The sequence below is a fragment of the Maniola hyperantus genome, chromosome 25, assembly GCF_902806685.2.
Source record: "Maniola hyperantus chromosome 25, iAphHyp1.2, whole genome shotgun sequence".
Lineage (NCBI taxonomy): Eukaryota > Metazoa > Arthropoda > Insecta > Lepidoptera > Nymphalidae > Maniola > Maniola hyperantus.
In genome coordinates, this window is record NC_048560.1 from 2805399 (window position 1) to 2829410 (window position 24012).

Genomic DNA, 24012 nt, shown 5'->3' on the forward strand with positions numbered 1-24012 from the left:
GTAGGGAAAGTACCTACTCTTAATACTGTAGATAGAAAATTTCACTCAAAGAAAACATTCCTTTATTTTTGAATAGAAAGAAAACTACATTCAAAGATTTTCGAAAATTCGCTTGCCACACCCGGGAACCGAACCGATTAAAATCTGTAAAAATCACAACCTGTACATTTATTGCATCGATCGTTAGGGCCAATTATAAGGATCAAATCTCCTAAAATCCTAAAAAGAATTTTCGAAAATCCTTCCGAGCGAAGCCCGGGTGAGTCAGCTAGTATATAAAGTGTACTGGATATGTGTAGTGTTTATAAAATGTACTGCATCCTATTAAGAGTGGTTACTTAATATGGATAACAACATCCATTTATGGTATACTTAATTAAGGGATTATCTATGAGACAAGAAAGCTTGGGAGAAAGTCGTTCTAATCTAGGTCTGATAGTTCTAATTAGTTACAACTTTTTATTTTATTTCCTACAAGAGATAACTTGAACTACTTTATAACTGGACTAGCGACCCGCCCCGGCTTCGCACGAGTGGCTTATTACACTTTTCGTAGGGATCTCCAATTTTCGGGGATAAAAACTAGCCTATGTCCTTCCCCGGGATGCAAGCTATCACTGTACCATATTTCGTTAAAATCGGTTGAACGGATTGGTCGTAAAAGCTAGCAGACTTACATACAGACAGACAGATAGACAGAAAGACACACTTTCGCATTTATAATAATACTAGCTTATGCTCGCGACTTCGTCCGCGTGGACTACAAAATTTGAAACCCCTATTTCACCCCCTTAGGAGTTGAATTTTCAAAAATCCTTTCTTAGCGGATGCCTACGTCATAATAGCTATCTGCATGCCGAATTTCAGCTCGATCCGTCCAGTAGTTTGAGCTGTGCGTTGATAGATCAGTCAGTCAGTCAGTCAGTCAGTCAGTCAGTCAGTCAGTCACCTTTTCCTTTTATATATATAGATTAGTATGGATATGGTCACGCAGGAATAATGTAGCGTTCTACTGGTGAAAGAATATTAAAAATTGGTTCAGTAGTTCCAGAGATTACTCTACCCTACCCTACAAACAAACTTACAAACTTTTTTTTTTTTTAAAGAATATTAGCCATGTTAAATGACTAATATTCCCCTTTCCTCTCCAACTAAGCGTTAAGCTTGTGCTAGGAGTAGGTACGACAATAGTGCAACGGACGGGGTTTGAACCGTCGACCTTCTGGATTTCAGTCCACTCCTTTACCCGTTACCCGTTGAGCTATTGAAGCTCTGTGACTTTAGCTCTATAATATTAGTATAGATTAGTATAGATGAGGACCACGACTTGATATAGGTCACACGTGGATATCGATTTAAATCTCGCGGGAACGCTTTGATTTTCCGGAATAAAAAGTAGCTTATGTGTTAATTCGTGGCATAAGCTATCTCCATATCGCTAAATCGAAGGAATGGCGTGGAAGTAATAAACATCCAAACTTTCACGTTTATAATATTAAGGGCTAGCTGATGCCCACGACTTCGTTCGCGTGGATTTAGGCTTTTAAAAATCTCGTGGGAACTCGTGATCTTTCGGGATAAAAAGTAGCATATGTTGCCTGGGATGCAAGCTATCTCTGTAAAAAAAGTCTTTGTTAAACTTGTCTTTTAACGGTAAAGGAAAACACCGAGAGGAAATCTGTATGCCTGAGAGTTCTCCATAATTTTCTCAAAGGTGTGTGAAGTCCACCAATCCACACTTGCCCAGCGTGGACTATAGTCAAAACCTTTCTTATACTGGAAGGAAACTCGAGTCAGTATGGAGCTGGCTATGAATTGAGATGATTATGACTTCAGGGAAAATTGTATTTTCCAAATTAAGTGCAACCCAAAATATAATACGACAAAACGTTCAAGCGTATTCAAGCGCAATCTATCCGATATACAAATAAAATAGTAATTGCAACAGCTGCAAATGCATCCGAGCAGTGTTGATTGAACTCAAATAGGCTCATTACAGAATCGAGTGCTGCAATTGATCGGACTGACATGTTCTAAACGACAGTTTTCTATTACAGAATTACAGGAATGCATTTGGACCTCATAAAACTATAAGATATTTTAACTTTGCTTGCGCTAATTGCATTCCTTATCAGAGTGGTGTTACCCAAGTACATTGCACCAGTGGCGCCGATTCTGTCGTCCTTCTCTAAACTAAATTTAGAGTATCTGCATCCTTTTCTTTCTAATATTGCTAAAAAAAGGACAGAACATGAATCTTAGATTTAAAGAGTGCACGCAACTTAAAACAATTGGCTGGCAGCTAAGGTGAAGAGGTTTGACAGCTCTAAATTAAATTTGAAACTGTCAATCTTTGTCTGTCCTTTTCATATTACAATACCTTGTAAGAAGAGGATGCAAATATGTACTCTAAAATTTAGTTATGCTCAGAATCAGTACCACTGTCATTTTGGTGAGATATCGTCCAAAACTCTCAATGCTTGAAGTCCAGTCTTCAAACAGTGCGTGTAGAGGATGCGCAAAGCGGAAAGGTCCTAATGCGTGGTTTGGGCGTTTTGAAAATGAAAAAACTTACTTAGTTATTTTTATAATATTACAAAATGCAGGGCGGGACTACATTGTTTACTTCAGACAACTGACAAACGTAATGGCCGTTTTGTCCATTAGAGTCCCCGCAGACCACAAACTTTTTATCGGCCGATAGTTTGGTCGGTTTCTTAATCAGTATGAAGATGTAATGTTATAATTTGCGCACTTACATACATCTTCATACTGATTAAGAAACCGACCAAACTATCGGCCGATAAAAAGTTTGTGGTCTGTTTCTCGGCTGCCGTGCCGTTGCCGTGCCGGCTAGTGGAAAAACGCCCACAGTCACTCTGATTCAACTGTCACGTTTTCTAACTTGAAAAATTACACCTAAAGGTCAAGGTTCTGATAATTTTATGCAAGCAGCTGCTTTAAAATTATGAGATAATATTAAAAAATGTAACGAAGGTTTTCATTTCCAAAAAATATAATATGACAGAATGCTGACGTGTCTACATTATCATACGAGATTAATTTCGCTTTTTAAGAAGACGTCTAAGTCGGGGCAATCTCGCAAAGTCACGGCCGAATTATGTAAGAAAATATTTTTCGGCTGAGCGAGAAAAATTGTGACAAGAACTGGCTCGTTAAAGATGGCCGAATAATCCGCTTATCCGTGCACTGAAAAGCTGGACTTAAGAAGTTATTATAATCTTCCGAGCTACCAAAAAACGTAATGGAGTAAACTTGTAAGTTTGAAATTGACGCAGAGAGTCTTGTTTTCAACGAAATCGCGAGCATAGGTTAGTTAACCAATAAAACTCAATGAATTTTTAGACACCTTTTTAGAAACATCTATTTGTGGTATGTCAGATGGAGGGTTTTCAACAAAACCGGACAAATGCGAGTCAGGCTCGCGCACCGAGGGTTCCGTAGTACAGTCGTATTTTTTCGACATTTTGCACGATAATTCAAAAACTATGACGCATAAAAATAAATAAAAATCTGTTTTAGAATGCACAAGTAAAGCCCTTTCATATGATACCCCACTTGATATAGTTATCTTACTTCGAATATTGAAAATACTAATTATTAGTTCATGACCACAATTTAATATTTTTTGTGTGATGTAACCACAACTTCACGGTTTTCAGATTTTTTCCCCGAATGTCTGCTATAAGACCTACCTAGGTCAACGGGAAGTTGTAGGTTTCTTGACAGACCGACAGACAGACAGACAACAGAGTCATCCTATAAGGGTTCCGTTTTTCCTTTTGAGGTACGGAACCCTAAAAATTGACAATTTCTATATTAAAGTTAACCTATCTTCCATCTGGCTCCGAGTTCCAATTCATTTTGAAGTTGAAACGATAAAGAAACTTGTTGCCAGCAAGTAATAGAGCAATCTTATATTTTATTTTCTTATTTTTCAAGCGCGAGATACAGCTTAATTTGAGTGGCTCTGTGACATTTATTTGTGTTCTGATATAATAAATTAACTCGCGAGTGGGTGGTCCGATTGTGCATTTGCCCATAAACCGATGTAGGTTATGGACCTCAAAAGAGGTTTACAATGTGCATCCATTGTGATCTCCTTTTCGAATTTAGTAAGCGGGTGTTGCTCAATTCGAATGATTTTACGATGTTTACTTTGAATTTAGACATGATTAAGCTTTCTCCTTTTAGAGTCCCCGCAGACCACAAACTTTTTATCGGCCGATAGTTTGGTCGGTTTCTTAATCAGTATGAATATGTATTAAGTACGCAAATTATAGCGATTACATCTTCATACTGATTAAGAAACCGACCAAACTATCGGCCGATAAAAAGTTTGTGGTCTGCGAGGACTCTTAGTGTGCTTATAATAAAACTAGCTTATGCTCGTGACTTCATCCGCGTGGACTACAAATTTCAAACCACTATTTTACCCCTTCAGTGGTTGAATTTTCAAAAATCCTTTCTTAGCGGATGCCTACGTCATAATAGCTATCTGCATGCCAAATTTCAGCTTGATCCGTTCCAGTAGTTTGAACTGTGATAGATCAGTCAGTCAGTCGGTCAGTCACTTTTTCCTTTTTAACCGACTTCCAAAAAGGAGGTGGTTTCTCAATTCAGCCCGTTTTTTCTTTTTTTATTAAATCTATATTTAGATTATTCTAGTTTTGAATTCGATAGGTGATATTGTAAGAGAATTGTAGAATTAGTTGTAAAAAGAATTTTTAGAGAATTGTAGAATTAGTTGTAATTTCAAAAAATAAGAACGAGAATAAAAGGTATAAAGTTGAGATTAATCAAGGTCTGGTGATGTTAATCAGATTGTAGGGGCGATTCTTTTGTACACAATCTCTAAACTAAACTAAATTAACAGCTCCAAATCTAGTGTTATCCTTTTCCGCAAGCAACATTGTGAAAGGGATAGCTATAGATTAAGACGTGTCATTTTAGTTTAGTTTAGAGATGTGTACAAGAGAATCGGCCCGTACCAGTATTTCAAAGTTTGACTAAATTAGTTCAACTGTCCCTTTGCAAATGAGCCTTATAGTTTACAGACAGACGGACTGGACGAAACTATAATTTCGCAAAAACTAAAAAAGTTACTTACCTTTAAAAATATTTTCCTAAAAAGATTATCTGAAAATTACAAAACTTAGGTATAATTTTTCCCCGTATCTGAAAACAAGATCAACAGTAGATCGAGTGTGCTTGACCCAGACAGAAAATATTGGACTCATAAATAATTCATACGCCATTCTATGAGAAGGCATCCACTTCATCTTGGAGATTCATTTGCTGCGGGTTCATTTCTTATCTTATCTTATCTTGTGAAAAATGAGCGTTTATTAAAAACATACAAAGCTGGTTCTTAAAAATAGCTAGTTCTAAACCTGGAATCCGGCAAAGGATATAGGGATCCTTAGTAGGGTTTCTTACCCGAATGGTGCCAATGGGGCCCTTCTACTAAGGTAGCGCCGTGGTCTTATTAGTGAGAGGTCCCGGGTTCAATTCCTGGCAGGGGTTTGGAAGTTTATAATTTCTAAATTTCTAGTCTGGTCTGGTGGGAGGCTTCGGCCGTGGCTATTTACCTCCCTACCGGTAAAGCCGTGCGGCCAAGCGATTTAGCGAAACCCAAGAGGCATCATGGGCTTAATAAAAACTGCCATATCCCTTCCAGGTTAGCCCGCTCCCATCTTAGACTTAGTCTTTGGGGCTAACTTGTATCTGAATGAAATAAAAAAAGCCTCCGCTGTCCGTCCGTCTGTCAGCGGGCTGTACCTCGTGAACCGTAATAGGTAGAGTTGATCACAGAATGTGTAATTTTATAGCCGCTATAACATCAAAATGGCCGCCATAAAAATTAAAAAAGGTGTAACTTCTCATCCGATGATAGTTGGTAAATGGTACGGAACCCTTTGTGTGCGTGTAAATAATTTAATTTCTTTTACAAAATAAAATAAACGGATATGATATAAAGATGGTCAGAACATTTCTAAATATATAAAAGGAAAAGGTGACTGACTGATTGACTGATCTATCAACGCACAGGTGAAACTACTGAACGGATTAGGCTGAAATTTGGCATGCAGATAGCTATTATGATGTAGGCATCCGCTAAGAAGGCATTTTTGAAAATTCAACCCCTAAGGGACTAAAATAGGGGGTTTAAATTTATGTAGTCCACGCGGACGAAGTCGCGAGAATAAGTTAGTTTTTACATAAAAGAAATGGACTTCTTCCAATTTTCATTCAACAGTCAAAAAACTAGGGTAAAGTGCTAACAACTTTCACACACTAGAAAGAGGGTAGATAAAAATTTATTGCCTCCGAAAGACTAGAACGTTTTTCCCTTAATAAAGTCGAAACGGGACTTTTCTGGTATCAATCACATAACCATTCAAGCTTTTAGAACCACCCTTAAGGTCTTTACACACAGAATGCGGCTCTTAGAGAGTACAAGGGAGTGTAAAGTCTGCCTGGTCTGCGGCTGTTTGCCGGCAGCACGGTAATATTAATATTAATGTGCCGGCAGTGACTGACGTGAACGCTGGTTCGCACGTAATATTATTCTAGCGACTGTAGCATACGATATTATTAATCTTGCGACATTAATCAGTTCTAACACATCACTACCCCTATTATAAATGTGTTTGTTTGTTGGTCACGTCGTCGTTAATCACGTCGCAACGGTGCAAAGGATTGATGTGAATTTTTGCATGGGTATAGTTAAAGACCTGGAAAGGGACATAGGCTACTTGTTATCCCGGAAAATCAAAGAGTCCCCACGGGATTTTTAAAAACTTAAATCCACGCGTGCGAAGTTTCGAGCATCAGCTAGTGTTAATGACTAAAAATACATAAACTTTGAATAAATCATCATCATCATGATCAACCCATCACCGGCTCACTACAGAGCACGGGTCTCCTCTCAGAGTGAGAAGGTCTCTGCCTTGCTCTAGGCTTTTCATGAGTCGCTTAGTTTGGGATCGTCCACAAGTCGCTAGTTTTATTTCCTTGTATTAAAATCTTACACATATACTCGCGCGTTTTGTATGACGTCCTGTCGTGTATTCTTTCGCGCGTAGTGTGTCAAAGCCTTTATATCCTTACCGTATTTTACCCTTGATATGTTGTTACGCCCGCATTTACATACAAATGTTACGGGGCCTATCAAGCAAAGTGATAGTATAAGAGCTGACGGCGAAATTTCCTACATATTCATTACATCAACTTATTATTTTATTGTTACTGTCTCATTAGGTTACTGCTGAATCTTTGAATCTAGGAGTGAATATATTTGCAATATATTTATATTCAGCTATTTCACTAAGGTCACGTAACTAATTTTTTTCACATTCTGCCTCGTCAGCCTTCTTAGGCCTTAAGTTATGATTTGTCTTTTTTTGTCGTGTGATGCGCCATTACTTAGAGCCTCGGTAATAGTAGCATTTAAGTTACCGATAGTGGTCTATCTATCTATCTAGGGAGATCACCCTAAATCAGTATCTACTCTTATTATAAATGCGAAAGTGTGTTTGTTTGTTGGTTTGTCCTTCAATCACGTCGCAACGGTGAAACCGATTGACGTGATTTTTTGCATAAAGACCTGGAGAGTGACATAGAGGCTACTTTTTATCCCGGGAAATCAAAGAGTTCCCGCGGGATTTTTAAAAACCACGCGTACGAAGTCGCAGGCAACAGCTAGTAATATTATAAAGGCGAAACTATAAATAAGTACATGTCAATATGGCAATTAGGGTATGAGGCCGGGGGAAGCCACGCACGTCACTCGCGCTCACCCGCACCGGGTTAGCGCGGGGGCTGTGCGGGTATCGGGACCTGTCGCTTACTTATGCTTTCGCCTTTATAATATTACTAGCTGATGCCCGCGACTTCGTACGCGTGGAATTAGATTTTTAAAAATCCCGTTGGAGCTCTTTAATTTTTCGGGATAAAAAGCCAATGTTCATCGAAATCGGTTAAACTGTTGGGCCGTGAAAAGCTAGCAGACAGACAGACAGACAGACACACTTTCGCATTTATAGTATTAGTATGTATGGAAGTATGGAAGTATGGATTAGTGTGATCTCCTGGTCTATAGGTAACTTAAATGCTACGTTACCGAGGCTCTAAGTAATGGCGCATCACACGACAAAAAAGACAAATCTGTATGGGGATTTAGGGGAAAAATGAATTGTGGCCACATTTCTACATTTCATCGCAAGATTTTTGCGTATGCGAAATGTTTAAATTATGCGTGAAATATACGAGATCCAAGAGAAATAATAAGTACAATCATAACTATCTATCACTTACTTTGAGAGAGTGTTTGTCTATCCATACTATTATAAACATACCAGAAGTGAAATTAACTACATATTAATCACAACGCGCAGAGGCTTATCGAGAGTTTTACCTTTTATAATAACCTAACGGCAATATTAACTTGATTAGGGTACAATAATTGCTATTGCAACCACTCAATCAAAATGGTGACCTAAACACAAAAAGCATTGACTTTAGTCGTTAAGTCTCGAGTCGGAACGAGACTAGCTTTTAAATCACCAACCACCCGCATTTATACAATCGACTCAGAATCAATCGAATTTTCAGAAATCCTTAGTGGATGCCTAGATACTAGTTGTAATTATATTGTATTATATTTTTAAAAAATTAAGCTGGTAACTTCATTATAATATTCTTTTTGTATTCATTTTATATTTTTTAGCTCAGGTATATTTTACATGTTCTTTATTAGGTTAGGTTATTTTATTGTACGACTTGTTTTTCAACGCTCTTTGTGACTCTGGCAGTCACAAAGAGCGTAAATTGAGTTACACGAGACCTATAGAACTCAAACACATGCTGTGTAATTTACGTCATAATAGCTATTTTATGTGCCAAATTTCAGTTTGATCTGTCCAGTGGTTTGGAGCTGTGCTTTTTATCTAAATCAGTCCACTGATACCCGAGTATCAAACAGGTGAAGCCTAAGGCAAAAGCTAGTAAGTAGTAAAACAGAAATAAAACTTTTCTTATTATATTATAAGCGTTAAGTTCTATGTAACAGCTGACCTGGTAAATAGAATCTTGACCTCGCCTCATATACTATGTACTGTTAAAAGCTAATTTCTACTAACTCGCGCGTAAAAGAGCGACGCAAAGGCGGCCTAGAAAGGAAATAAAGAAACAAGGCGGTCAAGCGCGAAAAGGATTCGCACTGTGAGAGTTCCGGACATAATCATCATCATGATCAACCCATCACCGGCACACTACAGAGCACGGGTCTCCTCTCAGAGGGAAGGGTTTTGGCCATAGTCTACTACGCTGGCCATATGCGGATTGGTATACTTCACACACCTTTGAGAACATTATGGAGAATTCTCAGGCATGCAGGTTTCCTCACGATGTTTTCCTTCACCGTTAAAGCAAGTGATATTTTAATTACTTAAAACGCACATAACTCACATAATAAAAGTTAGAGGTGTGTGCCGAGGATCGAACCCCCGACATCCGATCAGAAGGCGGACGTCCTAACCAGTAGGCTATCACAGCGTACATTACATAGTTTACTAGATTTTATATAAATACGAGGTTCGGAATAAATATTTTTTTTTGATTCGCTCATTCATTTGTGTCACAACAATGGTCTAAGACCCCGCTATAGAACGACCTTCGCCGAGCTGGTTAATGGATGAAACGTATTTTATATTTAATTTAATATGTCAATAAATATATTGCATATGGGTTGCCTAAAAAATATTATTATTTATTATTGATTAATTATCCTGGACTGAAATTTTTTCGGCAACCCTTTTGCAATATATTTATTGACATATTAAATTGAATATAAAATACGTTTCATCCGTTAACCAGCTCGGTGAATGTCTTTCTATAGCGGGATCCTATACTAAAGCAACCAAGACGTTCGAAAATAACAAAACTGTAGATCATTGGGAAGTACTCTTCAGATATTATTGACGAGTGATAATTTGAAAGGATCTTGCGTATATTGCCTATGTAGAAACTAGAATTATCGAGGCGATAAAGTCTATACTAATCACTACACTGGCAGCAGTTATTAAAGAAAAGAAAAGCCTTAATATTCGGGTTAACTAAGGGATCTCATGAGGTACGGAACCCTAAAAATGGAAGACGGTGATATTTATATTATATTCACTTGCGCCTATTTGGCTTAGATCCATGCTCTACTTTGGGGTTCGCTAATGAAACTCGTATATTCCCAACGCTATTATGCCCCACTATGTATTTCTTACGCACTAGAATTTACTGTCATAATAAAGTAGCTTCTAAACTAGGATTCGGGTGGCGCCTGACTCGCACTTGGCCGATTTATTTTTAACCGACTTCCAAAAGCTCAAGAGCCTCAATAGCTCAACCGGTAAAGGGGTGGACTGAAAACCGAATGGTCGACGGTTCAAACCCCGCCCGTTGCACTATTGTCGTACCTACTCCTAGCACAAGCTTCACGCTTAGTTGGAGAGGAAAAAGGGGAATATTAGTCATTTAACATGGCTAATGTTCTATAAAAAATTAAAAAAAATAAAATCGACGTGGTTCTCAATTCGGGCCGTTTATTTCGACGGTTTTGGAAATCTGTTTTTTTTAATAAAAAAAATTATTGACTAGCGCTTGGCTGCAATCAGATCTAGAAGTAATAGGGTCCCGCTGGAACCCTTCGGACACCTAGAACTTTTGTTTTTAATAATTTTTGTTTATAGTTTACGGTAAGAATTTCTTTTACTATGCATGGCTACCCCATTGACTCTATGTATACTATGTAGTATGTACATAGAAGCCATTGGGCTACCCTAACTTACTTATCGCCTTGACACGCACTTTACTATTATTACCTATTTGAGAATAAAAGCCTTCAGCGCACGCACACACGCACAAGCACTTGACCTGGTGACATATTTTAAGATTTGGCACACTGGGCGTATTAACCGCTATACTCTATCCACGTAAATAAGTTAGTATAGGGCTCTCTTTGTTACGTAATCATATACAAATGACAGAGACAAACAACTCAGTGCGCATTAACCATTTTGAGTCACGTTAGTCAGTTAGCGTTATGGAAGCGTTAAATCCTCAATAGGGAATCGATTGGACACTTGACACGTTTCGCAAATGGTCCGTGAGGCTGACTACCGCACGCCTTAACGATGCCCAACCGAGTGTAGTGATTGACACTATACCTTCTCTCTCAGACTCAGCACAAATCGGATACGAGATTCAACTCCTACTGTACTCTATCCATAGAGAGAAGTTAGTGTAGGACTCTCTCTGTTACGTAATCCCATAATAATGACAAAGACAAACAACTCAGTGCGCGTTAATTATTTTGAGTCACCAACCAATCACAAAAGAAACTATATTTTCGAATGTTTTTGAAAACATGTTTGTGATTCGTTGGTGTATCAAAATGGTTAGCGTTATGGAAGCGTCAAGTGCTCAATAGGGAATCGATTGGACACTTGACACGTTTCGCAAATGATCCGTGAAACTGACTAACGCACGCCTTAACGATGCCCAACCGAATTCCACCTACCTTTTCTCTCAGACTCAGTACAAAACTGATACGGGATTCAACTCCTACTGCACACTTTCTTATTACCTGTACTGTAATTCTAAAAACAGCCCCCCCCCCCTCTCAATTGTGCAAGAATAAGCATTTCATGGCTATCGCAATCAATGGTTGATTCGCTGTTTACATTTTTTACAGTCAATCAAAGGGCAGAATTTCTTGACGATTGCGATAGCGATGAAATGGTTATTCTTACACAATCGGGGGGCTGACATTTAAAAGAAGCAATTTTTTTAATTTTTATAAAGGTCAAGGCGTCGGGCGCGAACCCAGAAGACGCAGGTTCAAGTCCTGCGGGTTCCGCAATTTTTGATATGTATTTAAAGTTGTTTAAACATGTTTCAAACCGTTTTTTTTAAATAAAACAAAACATGTTTAAAACAAGGCCATACATCACAGCAGCAAAGAAGACTGACACGCAAACATCTAATAAAAACCAAATCACTCAATCCGGTAGAGCATAAAATCCGAGCTGCACTAATAACATTTTATATCCGATATAACAACGAACGCTCAACGCAAGAAGTTCCATAGAGGAGCCAACGACTTTACTACTCTCGAGATGAAATAAAGCCTTGGTCACACACAACGTGCGACGACAGTGACTTACAATTTGAGCTGCAGTCACAATATTTTATACCCGGTAAAACAGAGACTTGAGTAACCGACATAGCTCAACGGGTTGCGAAGCTGAAGTGGCAATGGGCAGGGCACATGGTTCGTACAACCGATAGACGTTGGGGTCCCAAGGTGCTGGAATGGCGACCTCACACCGGAAGACGCAGTGTTGGAAGACCCCCACTAGGTGGACGGACGACATCAGACGAGTCGCAGGGAGCCGCTAGATTCAGGCAGTGCAAGACCGTGGCGTAAGGAAGTCCCTACAAGAGACCTATGTCCAGCAGTGGACGTCTTACAGAGAACGCTCAAATAAAGCTCAACGTAAGAAATTCCATAGTCCTACCAAGGAGCCAGCGACTTTCTACTATCTCAAGTTGCAATAAACGTCAGACGATTCAAGAGGCATCCAATATCGTTGAGACGCTGACTCGTTTAAAGTTTTCCCTAAGATAGTTACCAAGTAAGTGTATTTCCGAACGTTTTTCCACGAGGCGAGTCACCGAGACTAAGCGGAGGAAACTGGTTTACTAGATCAAATGTTTTAGGTATTTACTATTAAATAACGGCCTTGCTAAAAATATACAATATACCTAAAGACATTGTCTAAAGAATGTGCTAGTTTGATACACAATAGGAAGTACTTCACTTGATCAAATAAAATTTTGAAATAAGCCGAAATAAAAGTCTAAAACGAATTATTTAATACTAAAATTTCTGACTAGGCAAATAATTTTTATATGGAAATTTGTCTTTAAGTACTACAGAGAACTACATTTTGGTTTTCAACAGGACTTCTATATTTAATAATTTCATAATTAACGTTTGAAAGAAAGAAGTTTTATAACAAGCCGCGCTGCCCGCTCCGGAGACTCGCCTTAACAGCAGTATGATCTCTTTGAAAATCTTATTTTGAAAAACCACTTTTGGGCTAGACAACGCCACTTTTTAAATGACTCAAAAAGGATGAAGGGGGTTCTCAATTGGTGCTAATGGCGACCTCGCAGAGGAATGCGCAGTGTTTGCAGCTCTAAAAGTAAAAATAGTTATCTAAATATACGTAAAGTTCTTAACTAGTTAGAAGATTCTTGTAATATAGACGCTAGGGACGACTATTTCCGTTTGAGACGAAAATGGTTAAACTTTTACACAATCTCTTTGCATATACTGGCCAAAAAAATGCACAAGCATTATTTACTCAATAATTTACATTATTATTTAACATGTCATTATCTATATATATAAAAGGAAAAGGTGACTGACTGACTGATCTATCAACGCACAGCTCAAACTACTGGACGGATCGGGCTGAAATTCGGCATGCAGATAGCTATTATGACGTAGGCATCCGCTAAGAAAGGATTTTTGAAAATTCAACTCCTAAGGGGGTGAAATAGGGGTTTGAAATTTTGTAGTCCACGCGGACGAAGTCGCGAGCATAAGCTAGTTAAAATATAATTTATGTACTCTTTTCTCCGTACGTTAGTAATATACAGGGTGTAACCAGAACGCTAGCAAAAACGAAGAGAGGTGATAGTACCTACTGATGATTACTAATATGATACCACAAAAAAAAATTGAAAAAATCTCATATTTTGTAAAAGTTTACGATATATTGCAAATAAAACATCTAACTGACGCTAGAGGTCAACGAACGTTGCGTAAGTAGGCTACTTGGAGTCAATTCCGCGTCGTAGGCGGGTCAATGACCTATACTTTGCGGGTTTGAAAGATATAGTAATCAATAAAGATACAAAATTCAAATAATTTTAAATACATATCAAATATTGCGGAACGGCAGGATTCGAACCTACCTGTTAGGTTCGAGTCCTGCCGGTTCGCAATTTCAGGTATGTGTTTAAAATTATTTAGAAATTTCCTTGAAGTGTAGGTAAAAACACTATCATAAAAAATTATAAAAATGTCTTACTCTCATAGGAAAACCGAAATTTTGAAAAAAAAAACTAATTCCACGTCGACAAAATGCGGGTAGTAGCTACTTTACACTAGTTTTGAGAAATTCATTACAAAATACTGATATGTAAAATCAGTAATCAATCACCAGTAGCGTGCAGGTCATAGAGGCATAAATGCACTGCTTACCCCAGTTGTAAGCAGTGCATTTATTTCAAACCCTGTGCACGCCACTGGTAATCACTACCCCTACTATAAATGCGAAAGTGTTTGTTTGTTGGTTTGTTGTTTTATCCTTCAATGACATCGCAACGGATCGACGTGATTTTTTTACATGGGTATAAAGACCTGGAGAGTGACATACGCTACTTTATATCCCGGAAAATCAAAGAGTTCCTTCCTATTTTTAAAAACATAAATTCTCGCGTATGAAGTCGCGGGCATCAGCTAGTAATGATAATACTAGTGAAAACTACTCTTTGAAAGTAGGTGTATTAAGGCCTCGGGCGGTAACATGTTCGCAAGCAACAGAATCTAGTTTCATATTATACTAATTACCACCCTGAGCTACGCAGCGGACCACCTAACGATTTATGTTAAGCTAACTTGAACATAATATTAAAGAGTTAGCGCAGCTTCAGAAGCTAGATAATACTTGATTTTGTTAAGTTAGTTTTTTTTATATTTCGCGCTTCTCCGTATGAACGTATTACGCCTATTATTCTATTACTAGCTTATTCCCGTGACTTCAAAAATTTCAAACCACGAAACTACGAAATTCTTGTAACAAAATTGATGTAAAATTATTTTGCACGTCACTGTACGGTGCGTAACGCGCGAGTTAAGTCAGTTATGTGTTTCCGAGAAAAAAAATCTTGAAGTTAAACAAATATTTTTCACATTTTTTGCACGGCACTGTACGATGCTTATAAATGTAAGTGATGTGGATTTGCCAGGGGATATACCTACCTGTTCGTGTTATTGGAACTGCGAAAAGTTCTTGTTAACTTAAACAAAATAGGCGCTCAATTTTACTGAACGGCACTGTACGGTACCTACTTATAAAAGTAGGCGAAGTATGTAAACTTGCCAGGAAATATACTTGTATTATTGAAATCGCACAAACTTCGTGGTGCTGTTTGTTTATGTTACAACTTAAACAACTTGTGCTCAATTTTTTTGCAAGATATTGTACGTTGCTTATTAAAGTTTTTTTTTCAAATAATACATTTTATTGCCTTTAAGTTACTGAGTGCTGACATAAATTATATAAGGAACACAGAAAAATATTAATAATACAGATAAAGAACAAATAATAACAATTAAGTAGACCTAGGTCTAGGACTAGGACTAGGCCTGACTTGTTAGTCATCATTTAATAGTTCTGCTGAATAATATTGGAACTGCTAAACATAAACATAACAGAAGTGAAATTAAATATTAATCACGATGCGCAGAGGCTTATCGAGAGTTTTACCCTTAATAATAACCTAACTGCAGTATTAACTTGATTAGGGCTCATTAAATGCTATTGCAACCACTCAATCAAAATGGCGACCTAAACACAAAAAGCATATTTACTAGTCGCTGCGTCTTGAGTCGGAACGAGACTAGCTTAAAACCATCAACTGCCCGCATGCATAACTCAAAGATCCTCAATAGCTCAATTTAGAGCCTCAATAGCTCAACCGGCATAGGAGTGGACTGAAAACCGAAAGGTCGACGGTTCAAACCCCGCCTGTTGCACTATTGTCGTACCTACTCCTAGCACAAGCCTGACGCTTAATTGGAGAGGAAAGGGGAATATCAGTCATTTAATATGGCTAATATTCTTTTTTTTTTTAAAGATGGCTTCCCCGTAACTGATCACGTGACTTCCGTTCAAAAGGCGGCAACTACAAGTTCGACTACATAAAACTTCTGGAAATGGACATTTTTATAGGTGTGCAATTTTTTTGCACGACACTGTAAGGTGCTTGTAAAAGTAGGCGATGCGTGTAAGGACCGGGGGGATACATTGTTCAATGTCCGAGAATTTTCCCTCAGGCCTCAAGTTAGAATATAGTTAGGTAAGTAGGTATATACAGCTGTGTTAGCCTAGTGGTGGACGTTCGCCTTCTAATCGGAGGTCGGTGGTTCGATACCGGGCACGCACCTCTAACTTTTCCGAGTTATGTGCGTTTTAAGTAATTAAATATCACTTGCTTTGACGGTGAAGGAAAACATCGTGATGAAACTTGCAGGCTTGAGAGTTTTCCATAATGTTCCATATGTTTTCAAAGGTGTGTAAAGTCTACCAATCCGCACATGGCCAGCGTGGTAGACTATGGCCAAAACCCTTCTCACTCTGAGAGGAGACCTGTGCTCTGTAGTGAGCCGGCGGCGATGGGTTGATCATGATGAAGTAGGTATATAATAAAACACGGTATAGGTAGTTTTGACAACCTTCCTGGCGTTGTGAATTGTGATGCGTAAGGGTCGGGGTTCAAATCCCGGTTTGGCCATGATTTGAAAATATCACTGGGTTAGTCAGTTTCTTTTGTAGGTACATATATAATTATACTAGATGATGGCCGCGACTTCATCCGCGTGTAGGTTTTTAAAAATCCCGTGGGAACTCTTTGACTTTACGGGATAAAATTAGCGTATGTCCTTCCCCGGGACGCAAACTATGCCTGTACAAACTTTCGTCAAAATCGGTTGAACGGATGGGCCGTGAAAAGCAGACAGACAGACAGACACTTTCGCAATTATAATGGTAATATGGATAGTATGGATATTAGATGTTGCCAGCGACTTCGACCTAGTTGATTTAGGTTTTAAAGATCCCGTCAGAACTCATAATGACATCTCTATACATTTTCGCATTAATAATATTAGTATGGATGGACTAGCTTATACTCGCGACTACATCCACGTGGACTACCCAAATTTCAAACCCCTATGGTACCCCCTCAGGGGTCAAATTTTCAAAAATCCTTTCTTAGCGGATGCCTACGTCATAATAGCTATCTGCATGCCAAACTTGAGCCCGATTCGTCCAGTAGTTTGAGCTATGCGTAGATAGATCTGTCAGTCAGTTCAGTCACCTTTTCCTGTATCACCGTTCATCCCTGACCTACTTACTCTCTGAAACAGTAGCTCTCCCAATAAACACGTTTTTTTAAACCTCAAAGATCTGTTTTAATTTGTTAAAGTAATCCGAACATTTAAATTCTTGTCGGCTTGGTGACTTGAAAATATTACTGTTGAGGCTTGGTCACACATAACGCGTAATGGAAATCTGTCCTACGCGGCTCTTAGCGGCTGAGATGGACGATGGATGGACCACAAAGGACTAGAGATGGACTGTTTCATAGATATAGTACGCGAGAGGTCGAGATTGCAATCGGGGTATGAAGCGGGGGGACGCCCCACGCACCCGCACGTCACCTACGCTATCCTGCACCGGGTTAGCGTGGGAGCTGTACGGGTGTACGGGGCGTCCCGACCCCAATTGCCATTTTGACCTGTAGCGTACTATAGGTATAAGTGCGAAAATTCACTTCCGTGAAAAACTTATTGATTGAAATTGATGTAGACTTGTGAAATATAAGCGCTATCGACCTTGAGCATTAGTTATGATTATGTTTGATGTACCTACTGTAATCACATCACATCATCATTATTATCAACCGATAGACGTCTGGACTGCTGGACATAGATCTCTTGTAGGGTCACACCACGGTCTTGCGCCGCTTGAATCCAGCGGCTCCCTGCGACTCATTAGATGTCATCTGTCCACCTAGTGGAGTCTTCGGTCAGAAAGGAGGAAGTTTCCCAGAAACTTTACAAATTTTCGCATACTCCGTAGGGGTTTAGGTCACATTTGCTAATTTGGAACGCAGAGATTCGTTTTCCTCCATCAAGTGCAAGTTTTTTATCTTTCTCTTTAGAGCTGTACAGTTTTGGATGTGCGTCGCTGCGGTCGCGCTTTTTGTTTGTTTAAGCCCTTAAATTCTTGTCTACGGAATTGGACACGACGTGAAAATATTATCGTTATACATTACAGGGTTAAGGCGTCGGAGTGATAACGCGGAAAATGGGAAAAATTGTATAAATTTAATCTTTCGGAAGAGAATAATGAACGGGAAGCTCTCTGGAACAATGCCAACTGGTGCGAGAGTCACAGTTGTTAAACTTTTTGTAATTATAATTTTAATACTATCCATCTACATCCATATGCTCAATAGCTCAACGGTTAAAGGAGCGGACTGAAATCCGGATGGTCGCCGGTTCAAATCCCACCCGTTGCACTATTGTCGTACCTACTCCTAGCACAAGCTTTACCCTTAATTGGAGCGGAAAGGGGAATATTAGTCAGTCAAAAGTTCTCAGAGAGAATCTAGATTCTAGAGAATTTCTATGAGCCTCAATAGCTCAACGGGTAAAGCAGTAGATTGAAAACCGAAAGGTCGACGGTTCAAGCCCCGCCCGTTGCACTATTGTCGTACCTACTCCTAGCACAAGCTTCACGCTTAGTTGGAGAGGAAATGGGAATATTAGTCATTTATAATGGCTAATATTCTTTAAAAAAATATCTGGATGCTAAATCTCAAATTTCAGAAAATCTACCGTAGCGAAGCCGGGCGGATCAACGCACAGCTCAAACTACTGGACGCATTTGGCATGCAGATAGATATTATGACGTAGGCATCCGCTAAGAAAGGATTTTTAAAAATTCAATCCCTAAGGGAATGAAATAGGGGATTGAACTTTGTGTAGACCACGCGGACGAAGTCGCGAGCATGAGCTAGTGAAAAATAAGACAGTAAACTGCATTGTGGTAACGTCTCTTGTCTCTTTATCACCCTGGCTACAGAATTTATGATGGTCCAGTAACAATCTCTCACTTCTCGACAGAAGTACCATTTACCATTATCCACAGTAGGGTATCGAGAGTCGACGCACCCACACACTAGTGGGTGTTCGCTCGTAAACACGTCGATGTGTGTCTGTAGGCGGCGAGGAATAGGGTTACCACCTACCTATCACACTAATATTATAAAAGTGAAAGAAAATGTATATGTGTGTGCGTATGTTTGTTACTCTTTCACGCAAAAACTACTGGACGGATTTGGCTGAAATTTGGAATGTAGATAGATTATACCCTGGATTAACATATACGCTACATTTTATCCCGGTATACTAAAGAGTTTTCCACAGGTTTGTAAAAACCTTAATCCACGTAAATTATTTTTTTATTATTAATGTAAACTTAAATGAAAGAAATTTAGATTTATATGTACAGCACATTTAAATGTAATTGAAACTAAAATGTAGCTTTTTTTAATTTATAGACTAGCCCTTGACTGCAATCAGACCTGGTGGCAAATCAAATTAAATCAAAGAAATCGCGGGCATCAGCTTGTACATAAATAAGTAATTATTCAACCTAGCATAGTCTCATTAGCTACTAAAGCCTATACTCAAAGTTTGGAGACTTGGAAACGGAAGGAGTTCCGACCTCCCAATGCAAAAACATATACCTGTTAATTAATTCAAATTCAAATTCAAATGATTTATTCAAAATAGGTAATAAATTACTCGTATTGATGGTCTGGTATGGTGTTACTGGATCGGCGACGTGTAAATAGTCACTGATCCTGGGTGCGTTTGCGAAATTAATTATAATAATTATACTGCAATAGTATGGAATTAGCGGCGATGGTATGTGCAACAAAGACCTAGAAAAAACAACAAAATAATGCCTAAAACAGATATATACAAGGAAGAAATCACTAACCTGTTCTTATGAAATTCTCCAGGACTCCTTGAATCAGCCTTAGGGAAGCGTGAGAGCGTTTCTAGATTTTCGTGCTGGTACCAATGCAAGGCCATAGGTGGACTGCGCGCGAGCGGATGTTAGCGTGTCGTTTTTCAGACTGCGTTTTTACATATGGCGTTGACAGGTGCTCCTATGACGGGAGCGTGTGTGCGCGCGATTTGCCGCGATGCAACACCTATATAGCGTCATCTAGGGAGCTATGAATGAATTAGCTAAAGAAAACGGTACAATGATTCTTTCTAGTAATAGGTGTATTAAACAATATTCTGCGTAATATTTTCCAGGTTTCTCATTGCACAACCAGTTACATTTGTAAGATATAGTGGTGATAATTATTACGCAAACTTAAAACTAAAGCTACGAGGGTTCAAAACGCGCCCAGGTCTGAGAAGAGCCCACAACAAACTCAGCCGGTATAATAGTAATCATTGTTATACAGCAACGTGTTTTTATCACTCCAGTGTCTATGCATTCAACCGATCGTTCACTTATCGACAGAAGTACCATTAACCATTATCCTCAGTAGGGTGTCGAGAGTCGAGGCACCCACACACAGTAAGCAGTGGGTATCGGCTCGTACGAGTAACAACGTCGATGTGCGTTTGTAGGTGGCAAGCAATAGGGTTGCCACCTACCTATCACACTAATAATATAAAGGCGAACGGTTTTATATGTGTTTGTGTATGTTTGTTACTCAAAAACTACAAACGATATTTGCTGAAATTTGGAATGGAGATAGATAATACCCTGGACTCCGTTGCTACTTCGACCTAAATAAGTAATTATTCAACCTGCCAGATCTTATCAGCAGTGGCGTGCACAGTGTTCGAAGCCAGGGTAGGCATTAGTTAGGTAGGAACCTGTTTACATGCAGGTCATAATGAAAAATATGCATTGAGCTATTACAAATGGGGTAAGCAGTGCATTTATGCCTCTATGATCTGCACGCCACTGCTTATCAGTCACTTACTAAGGATCTTGGTCTTTGACCAGGGTGGTAAAAAAACTGTTTTTATAAAAAAGAGCATAACATCCTGTTTAAGGCAAAATCAAAAAACATATTTTGAATAAATATTTGCTGATGTTCTTTATGATTAACTATTTCAAAAAATATTTTAAATAGTATTTAAAACTTTAAATCACTTCACTTCACTTATACAGTTATCTGACACCGAATCTGCTATTATTCAAACTTGCCCTTTTCCTTAACAATGGTTGAGGATTTTTCTCTATTTCTGTACTTTAGTTGTCAATTTCGCTAAACCTAAGTACTGAAAGCCCTAGGCTATTTTCAATCAAAGAAATCTTTGTCCAATTGAGGTCTCCCATTATATTTAGGTCAATGAGGTTTCTCTAAATATTATGATTTTTAGCTAATAAACACAAAGTCACTTTTCAACACACACTAAGATTTCATTTTGTCACTAACCGTTGACTAGACGCGCAAAAAAATGTGCCAACCCTAGCAGGGATATTCAAAGTTACCAATATTTCTTCCATAATCCTTATTACGAAAACCATAAGATCCATTTTCGAATACACCATCCATAAAATAGGTCAAACCATAATCGGTCACCTTCTTTATGGTGCCGTTATGGAAATGGGTTTCGGTATCCTTTCGGTAACCCATTTGTTTTCGACAGATGGGCGAAAGCTTTGTATCACAATGTTTGGATATTGGGCCACCTCAACTTATTTGTACATATAATACTATTATACTATTATACTATTATATAGTTATACTATTGTGTAACTACCAGCTGATACTCGCGACTTTATCTGCGTGGATTTAGGAATATTCGGAATAGAAGCTTTACCGGAATCAGAAACGTAAAAAATCAAGATCAAACGAGGATAGTAAATTACAACAACTGACCAAAAAAATGTTTTAAATCAAAGTTCACCATCATCATCAACTCACCGGCTCACTACTGAGCACGGACCTCTCAGAATGAGAAGAGTTTGGCCACAGTCTACCACGCTGGCGAAACGCTGATTGGCAGACTTCTAGCCTTCTCACTCCTTTGAGACCATTATAGAAAACTCTCAGGCATGCAGTTTTCCTTCACCGTTAAAGCATATGATCCCTTCTTTAGATTGATTAAAACGCACGTAACTTCTAACAGCTGTTAGAGGTGCGCTCCCGGAATCAAACCCTGTACCCCCGACTAGGAGGCCGACGCGATGTCTCATCTTAACCACTTACGCAATCACCGCTTTATTAACAAAGTTACGACAATCTAATTTTCCAACTCGGTACGTAGTATTTCAAAAAACTTTGCCTTTAATTTAGAATCGCTATCAACAATCGTAATTTAAGTTGCAAGTTTTCTTCTTCAACATTTTCATTTTTGAACCGCCTCAATATATCAGCATGAAAATCTATAGACTAAGAGCCCAACGCGCAAATTATGAGGTACTTATTTGATTAACCATATATGACGTATCTCCTAACCTCCTCGCCTCTAACTTTTCGGAGATATGTGCGTTTTAAGTAATTAAATATCATTTGCTTTAGCGGTGAAGGATTCCGACTGCAATCACACCTTCTGGCAAGTGGTGATGCAGCCTAAAGATAATACACGCTTGCCTAAAATATGCCTACACGTATACACTACCTATATACACTCCATTTTTTCTTGCCAGGGTCGGTAAGTAACAAAGAATGAGCAGATCTGTTTAGAGTAAAAGCAACAATGCAGAGACAATCAATTTTAATCAAACACCTCTCCAAAGCTCTTAGGTCTTTATTTGAGCGGAGGAGAAATCTCTCACGGATTGTTTTGTGGAACATAAATCTAACTTTCGTACTGCTCACTCTTTTGTGCTACATTACATAATATTTCTCTCAATGTATTCCGTACCTCAAAAGGAAAAACGGAACTCTAATTGGATCACTTTGTTGATTGTCTGTCTGTCTGTCTGCCGGTCTGTCAAGAAACATACAGGGTACTTCCCGTTGACCTAGAATCGTGAAATGGCAGGTAGGTAGGTCTTATAGCTGACATTCGGGGGAAAATCTGAAAACCGTGAATTTGAAGTTACATCACACAAAAAAAATTTAATTGTGGTCATGAACTAAAAATTAGTATTTTCACTTTTTCGAACTAAGACAACTATATCAAGTGTGTAATCATATGAAAGCTAGGGCTTCACTTGATTATTCTAAAACAGATTATTATTTATTTTTATGCATCATAGTTTTTGAATTATCGTGCAAAATGACGAATAAATACGACTGTAGTACGGAACCCTCGTTGCGCGAGCCTGACTCGCAATTGGCCGGGTTTTTTTTTACAAAATGCTTGCATACTTTTTGCAGTTTGTCTAAGAATTTCTTTTATGAATGTCTTGCTCCAAAAGTTCCCGATGTGGGCTCCTCTTCTACACTGCATTTTAAACAGAAATACCGTAGTCATACATATTCAAAATGTACATTATTAAGCGGACATGTTTCCCGAACATGTTCCTTGTACTACACAATATTCATGCTACGTTAACATGAACGATATTCTAATATTAACTGCAGCGTAGCATGAACCTCTACGAGTTACATTCTGTGTATATCCGTAGCCATTCTGATATGCCGTAGCCACTCGTATCTGGATTTATAGTACGCGACAGGTCGAAATGGCAATCGGGGTGGGGACGCCGCACACCCGCACAGCCCCCGCGCTAATCCAAGCTCGGGTGATGTGCGGGTGTGCGGGGCGTCCCCCCGCCTCATACCCCGATTGCCATCTCAACCTGTCGTGGACTATACATATATGTGTAGCTATTCCGTTATGGATGTATATACAGGGTGTAACCATAACGCTAGCAAAAACTTAGCGTTATTGATATACTACCTAAACACAATCAAATACCAATAACCATTTGCCTCATTTTGTATGGCCTACTTACGGAATGTTCGTTGACCTCTAGAGTCAGTCAGATGTTTTATTTGCAATAAATATATCGTAAACTTTTATGTATTAGGTATCCATTTATAACCCCTCAATTCAAAACTCTATTCAGGAAA

The 24012-nt window shown here is 38.8% G+C and overlaps 1 pseudogene; it reads right to left on the reverse strand.

Moving 5' to 3' along the window:
• The window catches only part of LOC117993964 (uncharacterized), a 184655-nt pseudogene that overhangs the window by 83408 nt on the left and 77235 nt on the right, over window positions 1–24012 (reverse strand).